The sequence below is a fragment of the Poecilia reticulata genome, linkage group LG4, assembly GCF_000633615.1.
Source record: "Poecilia reticulata strain Guanapo linkage group LG4, Guppy_female_1.0+MT, whole genome shotgun sequence".
Taxonomy (NCBI): Eukaryota; Metazoa; Chordata; class Actinopteri; order Cyprinodontiformes; family Poeciliidae; genus Poecilia; species Poecilia reticulata.
Genome location: NC_024334.1, coordinates 8,080,613 through 8,093,640, shown reverse-complemented (window position 1 = coordinate 8,093,640; position 13,028 = coordinate 8,080,613). Strand labels below are relative to the sequence as shown.

At 35.6% G+C, this 13,028-nt stretch overlaps 1 long non-coding RNA gene across 1 annotated transcript in view; it reads right to left on the bottom strand.

The window, feature by feature from the left end:
- Nucleotides 1–13,028, bottom strand: part of LOC108166238 (uncharacterized) — a 123,650-nt gene that overhangs the window by 109,750 nt on the left and 872 nt on the right. The window lies entirely within an intron of this gene.

Here is a 13,028-nt window from a genome sequence, read left to right as displayed (position 1 = left end):
AAAGGAGCCATTGCAGGTATCCAGTATCTGAGGGAGAGCCAGAGTAAATCCACAAACRTGTCAGATATGTTTCAAABCTTTTCAAGGAAAAGATTCGAGTTGTTCACATTCTAGGACTTTCCTATTATGTACTCTCAAAGTATTTTTTTTAATTCACCCAACTTGGGACCCAGATCTGCAATGATGAGCACTTTTTCTTGTAGGACTAAATTAATTTGTTGTTTTCACATGTGTGCATCAGTGTTTTCAAAGAAATAGATTTTCTTGCAATCAACCAATATCACACTTTTCCAAACAATTGGCTATTTTTTTTCTAATATGCTCCCTCTTTATTCTTTTCTCTCAGCACTATCTTTGTTTTGATTTTTCTCTTGGTGTATGATTTTTTTTACTTAACCTGTGAGGATTAGTTWTTTTCTGTGTATTAATTTAGGTCTCTGTGTCTATTGCGTCTCCTGTTGTCCTGTCTACCYCTTTATTGCTCCCAGCTGTGTCTCGTTWCCCTGATTACCCTGTATTTAATACCACCTGTATTCCTTGTCAAGTCCTCTTGTCTTCTGTTTATGTCATAGTTGTCAGTTCCTTGGTACCAGTTGCTACCAGTTTTTGAGGTCTTAACCTTCTGCTCATTCTGTGCTGCCTGGCTTTTGAATTATTGTGTTTATCATTAAATTCATCATCAATCACTCTTCAACCATAACCTGGGTCCATTGTGTCTTCCTCATCACCTTCACATATCATGACATAACCTTGAAAGAGATCTTACAAAAGTTCAACAACATGAAATATACTGTGTGASAGTAACAACCAGGAAATGTTTCGAAATATGTTTAATGTGTGAAAAAGATATAGTTACTTTAAAAAAATAAAGCGGATTTAGGTCACAGGTTTTTTTTTCTTTTTCTGTTCCCAATGAACCACTGTTACCTAGCAACAAAAAGCATTTGTTGTTATAGCATCTTAATGTTATTTTTGCATATTTATTGTGACATCTTGACTTAATTTACATGAATATTATGTGTGCATCAGTCAGGAAAGTCAGACTTTCTTGTGAAAGGGCATCATATTSTGGAAAAGGTGTTTGCATGTTCAAATGATCCAGAGGGCTATGTTGTTGGTAAGGTTTCTCAAACTTGAAGCAACTCTTATGATGAATCCAGCAATGTGTTTAGTTACTTGTGMAAACTGTACAGGATACTGGCCAGGAAGAGAACACTGTGGGCGGGAGTCTGAGCCTGGCTCTGTGCTTCCAAAGTCTGAATGTGCAAAGACTGATTGGGAAAGATTTATTCAGAGTTCTCCATTTTAWTGCCTGAGAAGTAGACTTTTTTTGTTGCCATAGGCAAGACTGATTTTCTTAGGAGGTCAGTAATACAAAACCAACCAGTTGCTGTTTTCTTTTTTTTTTTTTTTGCCATTTGGCAATTCAAAGCCCCTTATTTAAGTTGTCCAAAGTGTGACACACGAGTCCCAGTCCATCCCTGCCAGATTCATTTCCCATTAGCAAATCCGGTGCGACTCTGCTTGGCTGTTCTCAGATTTTCAGACCAGGTACGACACCAAAACAATKTGATTGACAGGTGGCCGTATTCATCGATTTGCCTGTGATACCCATAACTGAAAACTCCAAGCAATAACTGAGGACATGCCATCTGCTCAGTACGGAGAAGCAATTATGAGTTTAATCACAAGCATTGCCAGGAACACGTGCATTACGTTTTGAAGTGGAATGATGGTGATTTASCAACGCAGCTAAAATTGCAAATATTCAATTAACGTACCCAAAATAGACATCTTGGCTACATATCTAAAACATGTAGCCAATTGTAAAACAGCAAGAGCAAAAATTGAATCATCAATTGTAAGGGCAAGCAGTTTTCCGTTGGAAAAGCAAGAACTGCATACTAGGTAAAACAGTGGTCTCAAACCCCAGTCCTCCAGTGTATGTGTCCTGCTACCTTTAAATGTCTCTCTGCTTCACTTCACCAGGGTCCAGTATTCACTCATTAGCAGAGCTCTGTAGAGCCTGACAGCATGATAGTGAGGCATTTTCACCATTTAATTCAAGTGTTTAGGACAAGGGATGTGTAGGACAAGGGACACATYTAAAAGTTGAAGAACTCTGATGTTTGAGAACTTGTCTTGTGTTTGAGAGCACTGTGATAGAGTACTGTGACTTTTTTTAAATGTTGTAGAGTCAAACACAAGGCTTTTAAGTGGAAAAGGGGCTACAACTACAGTGATGCAGACACCACAATGCTATGTTGATCAGACAGATGGACTGAATTGAACAGCACAATTTATKTATATAGCAAATGTCGTCTTGATGCACTTTTCGAAACAGATGTGTGATTGAAAWAAATTAGAATGCTATCTTCAACAGACAAAAGTAGTCTGCATTTATGAATAAGTATGGAAAGTAAATCAGCCACATGCGAAGATCATTCTAGAGATTCTCGAGAGATCTACCAGGGCATACAGTATTTGTGAAAATCTAAGAGCAACTGAATAYATTATACCATACAGTAGAGTTAGGAATACTACAAAGCTGCTCTGGAAGACCAGGGCAATTTTTACTCAGTTGCAAAAGATGCATTAGAAAATGAATGCATCTCTGAATCTATGCATKGAGAGGTAAGATGAACTGATGGATAATTGACAAATGGGAGTCAGCACATACAAGACTGATATATAAATCTATATGTATATGTACATCTTTGGCRAAGATGTGATTATGAGGATTCTAAAGAAGGTTTTATATCTGTCGACACGTGCAGAAGGACAGGTTGGGATGATGTACAATGTATACTGTAAACTCTTACGTACTTATCAAAGCTGTACTTAACCGAAAGTGTCCCAGACCATTTGTTGTTGTGTGTAGAGATGATTAATGGTTGTTGACAGAAACCCAAACACTGGGAAGCAGACAGAATAAGACAGATGAGACAGAGAGGCAGAGAGAGAGAGAGGCTCCAGTTAAAAAGCTCCATATCAACATTGCAGACGCTGTGAATAACAGGCCTCTAAAGGTGGTTCTTTCTTACTACAAACTATTGTCTTACAATATTTTGAAAGGGATGGGCAAGGATAAAAATAGAACKTTGGTCCATCTTTTATTTATGTTACAGTTTTGTTTCTTTCTCTTTTTCCCATTTGTTCATATTCAGGAAAAAACAACCTAAAATGGTAACACTTTATTTGGAGGGGTGTGCATGAGACTGACATGACACTGTCAAAAACATGACATAACACCTGTCATGAACATAAAGAAGTCTTTATGAATGTTTATGACAGTTGTCATGAAGTGCCATTTGGTAAATAATGACACGTTTAATGGAAAGTTGCTCTAAAGGTTACATTGAAAGTCTATTCAAAATACCAACTTTGCATTAACTTATCATAATTTACAAAATGATGTCTTACCTTAAAAAGTTTTCTCATGTGTTTAATGTCAAAATACATTTTTCCACCCTGAAAGGTCACTCTATGTACTCAAGTCACAAAGTTGAAGAGGCATGCAGGAAAACCTAAAAGACGTATTTATATCTTTTAAAGCTGGAAGATGCAACAAATCAGTTTGCTGACATAATGCTGCAGACCTGTTTGAAGTAAAAATAAAATATGTTGAAAAGATAATATGTGCTTCAGCTATGCAAATATGCAGTGAAGGAACTCTCATCAAGTTTATGCTGAGTCAGACAATGTAACAAATGGTTTGTCTGTCTCTATTCATTTGTTCCCTGATCGACTCATCATCTTCCTCAATCTTTGTGTAAACAGCACCAGTTGCACCGTCTGACCCTTTAAAACAAACGTCAATTTCACATCAAATTAATATATATTTTTTTTAATTTAAAAGGGATGTTTTTCATTAATACTGTAAATGTTTAATTATTCGTAAAGCATATGAAGTTTTAATTGTTTTAACCGACTGTCGTGGAGACAGACTTTGAGACCACTAAGAATTAAGTCATACAATTTGCTACTAACCAGAAATCTCCACATTATGCTGATATAGCTGCCCTGTTACTTTGCTACTGTTGTATGGATAGATGTTAGCTTAAACAGTCATATCAAATGTAGACATGGCAGAATTGTCTCCTGAATACAATAAAGATTGATTAAACCAGAAGGCTGCTCGGTGCACCTATTACCATGTTATCAAATGGGAGCCTTCCAGAGATGTTGTTTCTGATTCTGTTCCCTGACACGTCCAGAAGGTAATTCTGTGACCTCTAAAATCCCGTGGTGAATTATTAGCCTTTAATGTGTTTCAACTGACAACTGCTCCTGTATCTGTGTGCTCACAATTTTTTTCATTAACTTTTAATTACTGTACTCGCTAAAGGGGATCCTTTTAATTTTCAATTATGCAGGATTTCATCAGTTATGAAAACCCTGAATAATAGCCCATCCCCTTTCATTAKTACTTGTCACCCATAGACACATAGTATGTGCTGGGAACTGTCAGTGGGAATTGGAGATATGGGAGTTATTCCAAACAAGACTTTGAGCAGTGTTTGAAATAAATACTGAATGATAAAAGCAGTTGCTACATTTTTTATTTATTTTTTTTAATGTGATACTCTTGTAATAATACGAACAGTGAAATTAGGATAGATAAGGATCATTCTAAAWTAGTATAGTCCAAAGAACTGCATATATTAAAAATTTTGCCTGGTGATGGTATTTCATGGAAGTTCGAGGATCAAAAACATAGTTGATTACTTTAGCATTTAATTTACAGCTGTTGTAATATTACAGCTATTGTAGACAATATAACCTTTAAACTGCACCAGGTCATTAAAATGGTTCTGATCTGATATGTGAGGCTTCCAGTGTGTTGGTGAGAAAAATGGTTTTCAGCGGCTTAATTACAGTAGTGTTTTACAAAGTTCAGTTAAAAATGACAATGACTTTTAGCTGCATTTATTCACACCAGAGTCAATTCATCTTGCAAACTGGGTTTGATGCAAACTATATGCAAGCTCAGAATTCATATCGGGCTTTATCTGGTGCATTTTTTTCCCTCTTCAAACGGTAACCCAAAACCCTTAAAGGGATGATTTCTAGCAGTGACATGGCACTGATACTGTAGGAGGTGAAGCATTTCACCAAGGTTAAGTCACATCCTATCAAAGCACCAGTGTATAGCTGTCATTATATTTGTGTGTTGATTGGACCCAAATGCAGATGAGCAGAGGCGGCAAGATGAGATTTTCATMAAATAAGAAATCGAAGCATCATTGTAGCACAATGGCTTCCACAAATCTTACTATATACCCCGGTTGATTCCAGTTAGGGATCTCTGTGCCTTTCTCCTTCCTCCAAACTGTATTTTCTATCTACTTCTTCACTGTTTTCTGACAGAAAGTCCCAAAAAAGAAAGAAATATTTTTGCTCCATCCTGCAGGGAAATGGAAACCATGTCACCTTTATGGATTTTGCCTTAAGCTGAAAAAAAAAAAAAATCAAAGGTTAGTTGAAAAAAGCAGCAAAAATAGATATTTTACATAGGGGAGCAGTTTGGGAGAAGGAGGAAACTCAACTTGACTACTTTAASAGACTTGCATCCCCCAAAAACTTTTTTTCTTGTGTAGAGAAGGAGATGGAGATGGCAGAGAGTTCTGAGAATGTGAAATCACAAAATGTGCTTATTCTTTTGTCTATACATGACTGAGAAAGAGAACAAAACAAACAAGACAGAAAAATATACTCATCTCATGCGAGTGTTGTGCATGAACCTTGCAATGATTGTGATTTTATTTAGATAATAGGTGACATTAGGCTATACAGGTGTTATGTCCACCAGGCTCGTTTGGTGGGGTAACATTAAAAGAGACCACAAAAGGATTTTCTGACTTCAAAAGAATGAACTTATTAAATTATACTAAAGAAATCAAACCTGAAAAAATGAATACCTGAAATGAGAAACTGAAGTAGATTAATGAAAAAAAAAAACATAAATAACTAAAATAAGCAAAAGCCTAAACAAATCTAATAAAACCCGACCATAAGATACAATACAATACGATATGATACAAACCAAACCAAATGGCGTTCTGAGGAGGAAGAGGGAAAAGCATRAATAGCAGCTTTAAAGCAGCAGAGCAGCAATCAAGGCAAAACATTACACCTGCAGAAGGCCTGTCACCAGAACCCTGCAAGGAAAAAGACACCCACTGGAGCCGTAACACAGGTAAAGTGAGTTACTCCTGAAATAACAGAATGTCTTCAATTTATGTGACTATTTTGTCAGCGGACGTGTTTTTTATAGAGTTATTTAAGGAAGAATGTCAGCCTTGTAGTGTCTTGCAAGTGGCCACTTTTACAAACATGCCTTTTATGTCAATTTTTAAAATATTTAAATAGAATGTTGCGCTTCTATTACTTTCTGTTATGTTAGGTGGGAAATTATGTGAATGAGATCTAGTTTCACTAAACTATAATAACTTTTAGTGAGCAAAGAAGACAAGAGTAAATTGAACATATCTMAATAAAATGGAAAATACCATAATTATGATGAATGATGTGTGAAAACACCATCAACACAGTAACTGGCACATAATGCCGTGTTGCGCACACTTTAAAAATACTGCAAAAAAAGTATTAGTTCCACTGGCAGATTATTTCTTTWATAACAAGACATTTTCCCTTGTTACAAGTAAAAAAAAACTTGCCAGTAAAACTAATACTTTATTATCTATATTAAAATTGTATTGACTTAAGACAAGCACCTATGTCTTGCTGAAAAGTTGCTTGTAAGTTAATTGTGTCTTATTTCAAGTGCACTAAAATTGTGTTTTCCTTCTGCCCAGGACTCAACAATACTGAATCTGTGTAAAAACCTTTTCACAAAACTCAGTGCATAAATAATAGGCAAGTTCGTTATTGAAGGATTTAACTGTGAAAATGACTGGTCACTTACCRTGTTGTGAAAMAACTACAGTAATTGCTACATAGTTTTTCTCTAGTTGACCTCTTGTGGTATCAATGGCAGAAATTTGAGGTCTCAAAAATTGTGTCAGAATGGTTTGCTAGTGTCACTGCAGCCTTAAATTTAGACCAGACCTTGGTCTAAATTAAACCAAACTCATGATATTTAAATTTATTTTTATGTGTTTTGTTGYTTTATTTTCAATGGTGATTTAATATGATACATTACAGCCATAAATCATAATACCTTTGTCCATCTGAGACATTCAAAGAAGGCAATTAGTTTACAAAATGTAGGATGTGCTTATTGTACAAGAACCAGCTAAACCTAGATCTCCAAACTACACAGCAGACAGATGTACGTGGATCCAAGCAACCTAMTTAGCCCCAAACTGCAGAAAATTCTCATATGACCTATAAAACAAAATCAGTTCAAATAAACTTAAGGTGAACCTGTCTTGGAAAAAGCAAAACCATTCAATTGAAAAAATATTTTCTAATTCTATTAAAAACTTCCCCTCAGACAACAGTTTACACAGATGCTTGTCCACACTTTTTCCACTTGTAAATATGCGGATATCCAAAATAAATGCCACCCATTTAAATTTTTACCAAAATACACCCTGGGTAGATATGGTGACTAATTAGTCTGGCAAACAGATTCATATATTTTCTGCAGGCTTTTTCTGCTGCTGTTGTACTTCAGGTATATTCACATCTTTCCCTGTCTGAATGTCCTGTCAGACATCTGCTATAGATATCCACCTTCACAACAGTATGGGGGAAGAAGGTGACAAGTGACAAAAAGTAAGATGAAGAAAATGAGGAGAGTATAGATCAGAATAGGGACCAAGTCTGAACCGGCAGAGAGCTTAACTGTGAAGAAACCAGGAAGGGAAACAATAACCACCAGGTAGCGAATTTATCAAGAATAGAGGAAAGTGCGTGAAGTGAGAAGAGAGCGCAATGACAAGGGAAGAGCAGGAGAATGAGCTCTCTACCTGTCAGCGCATCAAAGCCTTGTCGTGTCATATACAAGCTCCCACACACTCATCCTCTCAATGCCTCAAACTAATGAGCCAAGTGTCTCTCGGTAGCTTCAGCGACACACCAGCATCATCACACAACCATTATAGGTTTGCTGTACGGGGCGACAATTTATCGCCCTGAACAGTGTTTCTATTTCCATTCCTTGGTATCACAAACGCCAAATCCTCCAACTTGTCATGTTTCTGCTCATTTCTTYTTGGCCAAATGCAAAATCTTATCTAATTCCACAGCAAATTCCCGTTGGTGTGAGTGTAATTTTAGTTAATTCTAATATGCATAGGAGATTAAGATGCATGTGCTTYYTSCACAGTTTCTTCCTACATTAATCACACARGTTTGCACAGGATGGTCTGTAGGATTTTGGCAACAAGTTTTAGATTTTGACCTGGAGCTTAAAAACAAAAGTTGGGGCCATTTAAAGGTCAGTTTCCTTTGATAATTTATATTGTGTTGTAATTTTAAAACGTCTAAACATTATTAATAATTATTGCATGAATAGTATTTTTTGGTTTTACATCATCTATATTTTCACACACATCAAGAACTGATAAAACATTTAAAATTTTACAAACATTAAGCATTCACTTTTTGGATTTACTTAAATAAATGTTCTTAAAGTATTACCACCTTGTATTATCTCCCTGAGTTTGTTGAAGTCTGTGAGCCAGACTGTAGACCCAGACAGACAGACAGACAGACAGACAGACAGACAGAAGAGCTGTGTTTACTGATGTCTGTCTTGGTCATTTCTGCCTGTTACATATTTGCTCTTTGTTGCAAACCCTCTTACATTTTTAAATTAAACATCTATTGTCTCTATTTTGTAATTTGAACAATATTCTGCATCTAAAAATGCATATCTTTTATTTATTAATTTATTTGGCTGCCCAGTGTCAGCACTGTTATCTTGCCAAATAAAAACCTCTGGGTTGAATCCCAGCAGAGCCTTTCTGTRTGGAGTTCATATGCTCTCTATCAATRTATTCTCTCCAGGTGCTGTGCTTTCCTCCTATCATCTGAAAATATGCACATTCACTGGGCTTATTAGTCACACTTGGTCAAATGCCCATAGGTAGAATGTGAATGACTGGTGATTCTCTKATTGACTCCTGACCTTTACAGGGTTAACCATGCCATCCATCCACCAATAGAAACCCCTGAAGATGGTTATTGAGACATTAAATAGATTAAGGTATCACTATTTATGTATATTTAACGTGAACTGTATTACTACAGTGAATGTCAACATCARAGTACCTTTTAATTTAGTGTGCCACTCTTAAGAAAAATAGAAGACCTGAAATCAAACAAACTAGCACTGATAAAATGAAAAAAACAAAAAACATATATAAATAAAATTGGTGTTAAAGTTATGACATACCATAAGTGCTGTACACCCAGTCATACAACCGCCCCTGGCACATTGCCTAACTTTAAGCATTTTATTCAGATTGTTTTCATTTATAGTAATGGGACATGATTTAATGATTTATTAAAATGATGCACAAGCATTTTGTTTTAATGCCGTATTATTGGAAAGAGAAACTTTATATTTTATTTCTGTCATTTATCAGCTTCTATTTGTGATTAGAACATGAGTGGAAAATTGAGTTGTAAAGGAAGGAATGKCTGCTTGTGCAACGCCCACGTTCTGCTGAGGTGTTGCTTCTGGTGCGAATTGAGAGCTCCAGCTATCCTTTTCCTACTAAATGTCACAGCATCAAAACTTTCTAACTGCAGTAGCATTAATGACATGTTGTGTTCACATAATGGRTCTAGAAAGAACTTGCGCTGATAATCACAAGTAATTTTACCCAAATAGTCAAATTGAACCGTATTTCATAGGAATACTACCTTATATATTTTTTGGGGTAAGCTTAGATTTTAATTAGGCACTATATGGTACTTTGCTGGGCACTCACTTTTTCTTTTTTTTTTTTTTTTTTAAATCTACAGATATGAGTATATATAAATATAAAGGGCTTAAGCTTTCAGTAGAATATGAGCTATTCAGTTGAAACATATCTCCTTGAASCCTGCACATATGCTTAAACAGCAACATTTAGTTTTTGTTTTAAGGAGGCTGAGTTGCAAACAAATTTCATATTTAACAGAACTGAATTATGTATGCACATGTGCATACAGCAAGTTTTACTTCTCTTTTTGTTTTAAGAAGGAGTTGCAAACTAATTTCACAATTTTCCTTAAAAAATCTAAAATGTCAAATTAGGAATCACGTTTTTGATGTCAGCAGATCAGAAAATAATTCTATGTTTCACATTGGCTAACGATGCATTCAAACATTTTTTATTTCCCCCTTATTACATTAGAAACATTAAAAACAWTTCAAATCAATGGGACAGTGATGATGGATTTCTTTTGTAAAGTGTTTAAACAATGTGCCCAGTTTCATTACATCAACTATCGTTCTTTAGCTAGTGATTATTCTGTAGCACCATAATGTCAGATAAACCTGGGGAAAAGCATCAGTGTCATTCTTGCTTGTGTGGTGCTATACAAATAAACTTGACTTAACTTCCATTTCTTCAGACTATGTATCAGAGACATTTTTGTGCCCTTCCACCACATAACCACCCAATCCCAAACATACACACAAAGAATTACAGGCTATATTGTGACAAAAAGTCAAAAGGTTCAAGGCGTGCGAATTACTGGATTTTAAGATGCCTGTTGATGCATCATTTATTAATATCTCAATTTAAAACTAAGCCAGGCTGTCATATTAATACAGCTGGTTGGAAAAAGTGTGCTGGAATAGTAAACTGGCTCTCCTTTCACAGAGTAAATTTGTCTGTGGTGAATTGTCTTTATCCCTAATCTGAGTCAAAGCTCTTTCAGCGTATCATGTAGACTAAGTCCCTCTCCTGAAATCGCCAATCAATGAATGGCCTTGTCTGACTTTTCCTCCAGTCAGTGTCTCTTGATTGCCGGTGCTCAGTGCAAGGTGACAGAACACTACTTCTCCTTTAATTAAACCACTCATCCTGTCTTTCTGATTGGCGTCTATTTCCCACACGAAGGCAGACGCGTAAAGGGAGGAAAAAAAGSAGGAAGGGAGAGGAGAGGTCAACACTGGAGGACAATGTGTGGAGAAGAAAGAGAAGGTTTGATTGACAAAAAGGGGGGTGGGAGATGAATAAAATGGGTTTTGAAACAAGAGAAGCAGAAAAATTGTATGAGATAAATTGAAGACTTTCTTGACTAAATAAGTTTTTTTTTTTTGCTTTAATAGGACAAAGGAAAATGGAAAAAAGTGTTAGATGATGAAAACAGTTAATATTTGCTAGATCTAGACAGCTGTTAATTCATAAGCAACCCAACAACAGCTAATGGTATTAAATAATTACCCACTATTAAGTAATATAAGCAATTTCAGTCATGTTCAGTTTATCACCAGCTTTGCTTGTTTGGTTGGTTTGGATTAATTGTTCAGGCTGACTAAACTGTAGTTCTAAACTTCTTCAACTTGTCCACAAAACCTATAAAAACACATCAAACGTCCTTATCTCTGAATTACTTGCATTTTAAAGTTTGCAGTAGGATTTCTGTTACTTCTGTTGCTTTGTATTATTTTTTTTTTTTTTTAAAGTCACCCCTTTGTCATCTCCCATCCAGACCGACAGGTGATATAAATAAGAATGTCATATGAAGAGGTATTGATTTTTCATTACAAATATAACTGATTGACAATGTTATACAATTATGTTGAAGTGGTTTAAAACCTACTATTATGTAATGATGATMATTTATTATTATTATTATTATTATTATTATTATTATTATTATTRTTATTATTACKACACTTTTTTYATYACTTTATTCCCTATTACACATCTCTCTCTAAGTGTCACTTTTGGCATAAGAGCACTAAATACTGCCATTGTCCACCACTTAAAGAGATACAGTATCTGAGCAGAAGACGACATTTCTTCTTTTGTWATTGGCATTTTAAAGAAACAAACATAACTGCTTGGTTTTTGTCTACRCTCCATCATAACGCATGCATCATCTGGCTTTCTTATCAGCAGCTAATAAAAAAAGCCACTTTCACAACGTCCATGTCTTAACGGAACCAAYATGTGATRAGTTATTTAGTCAGCTGGGCCAACACAATCCACTCTGCATCATTGGRGCTTTCACAAYCAAGAGAATCTCTTCTGCTATTTTAAGATATCAAAATACACTGACATCATTTGTAAYCCAGATTGCAGCTCATAACATCCCACCATGTTGGCAGCACTGCAAACCATCACAAACATAACACAGCATATGTGTGAAGCAAAGCTGTACAAAGTAATTAMRGAACAAGTGATAAAAATGTCCAACTAGCAACGCAAAAGTAAAGAAGGGTGAAGTTGTGCAGTGCTTGATGCAGGTGCACACAGTGGTCATCTCATTTTTTTAATGAGGGTAGAAGATTGAAAATTGTCYTTCCCCAGCAAGACGCTCCTAAACACCATTTCTGACACACCAGCTTGAAGGCATTGTTTGCTATTTTACTGTGATGTTTGGGCTGTAGACTGGATGAAATAAATGTTTGCATATTGAATCAGTGTTGTATTGTAGGACAATTTAAACAGAGTTTTTTTTTTTACCTACAATCAATAAAATATAATTCTCCATGACATCTGTAATTTTCCTATGAGGTTAATTCTGAAGTAGTTTCTACCTAAATCTTCAAAGACTTCTTGTGACAGTATTAAAGAAGACATATTTCACAAAGTACTAATGCTTGTCTGGCTGCTACTTGGAAAAAGATTCAGTGAAAATATTTTTGACAGTTTTGTGAATAATAAGCAGATCCTCAGTTACAATGCTGCACATTTTGTAGATTTGACAAGCTGTTTATGAATTAAACACGTAATTCAGATCATTCTGAAAATTTAGATGAAGCAGTTGCCTTGGCTGCAGACAGAGCAGGTGAAGGTGACAGGTGGAGGATCAGATCATACATCAAATACAATTATTCCTTTCTGCATGTTTTTCCAGACGAAAAAAAAAAAACTTCTTTGGACAGAAAA